Here is a 4,200-nt window from a genome sequence, read left to right on the forward strand (position 1 = left end):
TTTTTTTTTTTTGGTTTTTCGAGACAGGGTTTCTCTGTGTAGCCCTGGCTGTCCCTGAACTCACTCTGTAGACCAGGTTGGCCTCAAACTCAGAAATCCACCTGCCTCTGCCTCCCAAGTCCTGGGATTAAAGGTGTGCACCATCACACCTGGCTGTACCCTTATTTTTAATCACATCCAGCCAAATGTTTCAAAATGATGATCACTTTCTTTCAAGCCAGCCTTTTCCCACTCCAGAAGTTGTGTGTGGCTAAGCCAGCAGCCCTCACTGTGGGTGATATCACTTTGTGGGGTGACACGTGACAAACTTTCAGGGCCAGTTTATAACCAGGCAACAAAATGTCTATTACTTTATAGGCAGTTGGGTTTGTTTTATTTTTTTTTTTCTCCTTGATTTACTTGCTTTGTCAGGCCCAGTTTTCTGTCATTTTTAGCCCTTCCCCCAAACCAAATATCTGAGCCAAGCAACATACCCAGTAGTCTTTAGTGAGCTCAGTTAGTCAATGATGAAACAGGGGGTTAATTATTAGCAGCATAGAGGTAGGGCAGAGGAAGAGCAGGAAGAAGCCCACCTCAGTAAGACAGCTCTGGGAAGGTTCTCTCTTCAACTTCCTTATATGGAATTTTTTGTTTTGTCTTGTTTTGTTTTTCGAGATAAGGTTTCTCTATGTCCTGGCTGTCTGGAACTCACTCTGTAGACCAGGCTGGCCTCGAACTCAGAAATCCACTTGCCTCTGCCTCCCAAGTGCTGGGATTAAAGGCATGAGCCACCACCGCCCAGCTGGAAACATTTTTTTTTCTTTTAAGATTTATTTATTATTATATGTAAGTACACTGTAGCTGTCTTCAGATGCACAGAAGAGGGTGTCAGCTCTCATTAGGGATGGTTGTGAGCCACCATGTGGTTGCTGGGATTTGAACTCAGGACCTTTAGAAGAGCAGTCAATGCTCTTACCCGCTGAGCCATCTCGCTGCATTTTTTTTTTCCTTTTGGTTTTGGTTTTCCTTTTGGTTTTGAGGAAGGGCAAAAGGGCTTCTCTGTGTAGCCCTGGCTGTCCTGGAACTCACTCTGTAGACCAGGCTGCCCACAAACTCAACAGATATCCTCCTGCCTCTGCCTCCCTGAGTGCTGGTATTAAAGGTGTATGTTGTCACCGCCTAGTTTGCACAACCACCATCTGGCAAGGCTGGAATTTTTTAAAAAGGGAGCATAAACAAAATTTGGGAATTCAAACAAAGGAATATCATTAAAAGGGGTCACTATCTGGGGCTGGAGAGATGGCTCGGTGGTTAAGAGCACTTGCTGCTCTCTTCCAAAGGATCCGCACCTATATTAGGTAGCTCACAGCTATCTGCACCACAGCTCCAGGGCATTTGAACTTCTGGCTCTTCAGACTAATGCACACTCATGTGCACACACCTGCATGCAGCAAACACACACATACACATAGTTAGAATGAATAAAAATAAATCTTTTTTAAAAGCAGAAACAAAACAGGTAAGGTGATTTTCTATCCCTTCTCACAACCTGGTGAGTATTGGGGGCATTATGCTGAGTGAAACAGGCAGATGCAGAATGAGGGACAGTCTATTTCCAAGGGCCATCTAGACTGCAGGCTCCACTAAGGTGAAAAGCAAAAATGAAGTTCGTGGGGGTTGGGCAGGGTACGGACGGGTGGGTACCGCATTTCCCTTTGGGAAGATGAAAAAAGTTCTGGAGGTGGGTGGGCACTGGCAAAGGTGATGTAACAGTGTGACCTTTAAAATAAGTAAATGCTACATTTTCTCTTAAATATGTTTCCTGAGAATTTTAACAAAGTCCGGACAAAGAAATCCAATCTACCTTCTTTAAAAGCTGAGTAGTTGCCATCAACAATGTAACTCAAAAGAATCGGTGACACTGTGGGCCAGAGTCCAAAGACAAAGATCAAAGTCTTTTATATTTTAGGAGGAAGTAGATGGTCTCAGCTAGATTGACAACGGGTGTCTAACGTTCCTGCTCTTCCCTACTACAACATCGTGACTCGGCAGCCACCATCTTAGCACCTCTCCCAGTTCTGGAATGTTCGGCAGCCTAACCCGGGTGTCTCTGTGTTTCTGATCCAGCCCTCCGGGTCTGGCCTGTTTCCCCTGGCGACTTGACAAGGCTACAGGGAGCCGAGGCTCCGCTAGCCAGGAGGCTGCTGAGGTGGTTTTTTAATCCTCCAGCCGTGCCATCCTAGTGATGGCTTTTATTAGGAAATGTAATGAAAAAGACGATATGAAGCCCCTGCCAGGAAAAAAAAAAAGCTAATAAGATTTTGCACCAAAGTGTGGCGAGAAAAGAAAGGGGAAGCGGCACATTAGGAGTCAGATAATGAGATAAATGAAAGACCGCAGGGAAGTACATTTTTGCAGACTTGCCGGATGGTTGTAAAATTTTTAATTTGCTGAATTCTCTTTTTTTCCGTCGCCCCTGATTTTCCCCACCTCAGTCTTCCACATGGTCTTGATGATGCTTTGAGTTCTTTGTGTGTGAGGGTGTGTCTGTATGTATGTGCATACACACACACACACACACACACACACACACACACACACACATCCCTACTCCCACCATAGCCAGAACCCTGCCTCATGACTTGAGTAGGAGGCTAGGACCCACCCAGTCACAGGACACCAGAGGACAAAGAACTGACGACACTCCCTCTCCCCCCTTCCCCCAACAGCTACAGAAGTGGGAGAAAGCTGGGAAACTATGGAGGGAGGACAAGAGATCAAAGATCTGGGAAGTAAGGAGGAAGAGAAAGCCCCCGCTGGTCCCGCAAATCGATTCTCTGCAAGGCCCGCCTCCCCGTCTGTGCTCCGAGCTCCTAAGCAGAATGCTGCCTCTGTGGGACTCCAGGCCTGAACAGAAGGGCCCAGGAGCACTGGGCAGACACGCAGGCCAGGCTGCCAGAACCACTGGGCCTGATTTGTCCTACAGAGAGGTCCTGCATCCTCCAGACACCCCCTGACCTCTCTCCAAAATATACATGCTCTATTTGCTTCAGAGGACTCCTGCCTCCCCCTCCGCACCTGAGGATTCTGGGATACTTTATCACTGCCATGTCTAAGTCTCGGTTCTCTCAGCTGCAGCTGGACAGACTTGATGGGTAGCTTTCCTGGTAGGAGCTGGGGTGGGGGTGGGTTGAAGGGAGTGGGGAGGATGGGGTTGGGGGTGGAGAGGCAGGTATGGGAGCCTGTGAGACACAGGAATGAATAGCTCAGGATGGAGACACATTACTTACTGTTAGGAAAATCACTTGTACTTCTATTCAATGTACCTACCCCAGTGGGGACAACCTGCTCTGTGTCCCTCCAAGAAAAGCTGCTGCCACATGTTCTGCCGCCTGAGAATACCCCACCAGTTCCCTAGAGGATAGGCATGTCCTATACTGGCCAATGTAGGAGTCAGAAAAGCCATCAAAGCCAAGCCAGAGTCATGAGGATGAGGTGGTCTGTTAGAAACCAGAAAAATGAACTGACCAGTCTGGTTTATAATCCCAGCAGTCAGAGGTAAGGGAAGATCAGGAGTTTAAGGACACCCTCAGCTACTTACGGAGTCTGAAGCCACTTTGGGCTACAAGAGACACTACCCCGAAAACCAAAAAGATCTGGCCAAATCTGACACCTGTCAACAGAATTCTGGGGCGTCACCAGGCAGCCTCTAGGAATGGGAGTGTTTGGAGAAGTGTAACTATAGGTCCCAGCCAAGGTGGACAGGAGAATAAGAGGTTTGGGAAGGGCTCGGGGGATTGGAATAGAGATGGAGGGGAGCAAGCTTCCCAGAGAAGGAAATGGGATAGTTTTAAGACCAGGTGGGAAGAGAAGGGATCCATGATTGTGGAAAGGCTAATAATGAGAGCTAATTACAGCCAACCAGGATGACACATGCACACAGCCCCACCTTTTTAGGAAGCTGAGGCAGAAGGGTTAGTTGAGCCCAGGAGTTGGGGGAATAGTCTAGACAATATAACAAGACCCTGTCTCTTCAAAAAAGAAAAATCAGCCAGGCATGATAGTGCATGCCTTTAGTCCTAGTGATTGGTAGGCAGAGGCAGGGGAATCTCTGTGAGTTCAAGGTCAGCCTGGTCTACAAAGTGAGTGTTCAGGACAGGACAGCCAGGGCTGTTACACAGAGAAACCCCTGTCTTGAAAAAGCAAAACCAAAAAAAAAAA

At 47.5% G+C, this 4,200-nt stretch overlaps 1 protein-coding gene across 1 annotated transcript in view; it reads right to left on the reverse strand.

Moving 5' to 3' along the window:
• Positions 1-4,200, reverse strand: part of Pipox (pipecolic acid and sarcosine oxidase) — a 44,755-nt gene that overhangs the window by 26,141 nt on the left and 14,414 nt on the right. The gene's annotated exons all lie outside the window — the stretch shown is intronic.

The sequence above is a fragment of the Mastomys coucha genome, unplaced genomic scaffold (assembly GCF_008632895.1).
Source record: "Mastomys coucha isolate ucsf_1 unplaced genomic scaffold, UCSF_Mcou_1 pScaffold5, whole genome shotgun sequence".
NCBI classification, from domain to species: Eukaryota; Metazoa; Chordata; class Mammalia; order Rodentia; family Muridae; genus Mastomys; species Mastomys coucha.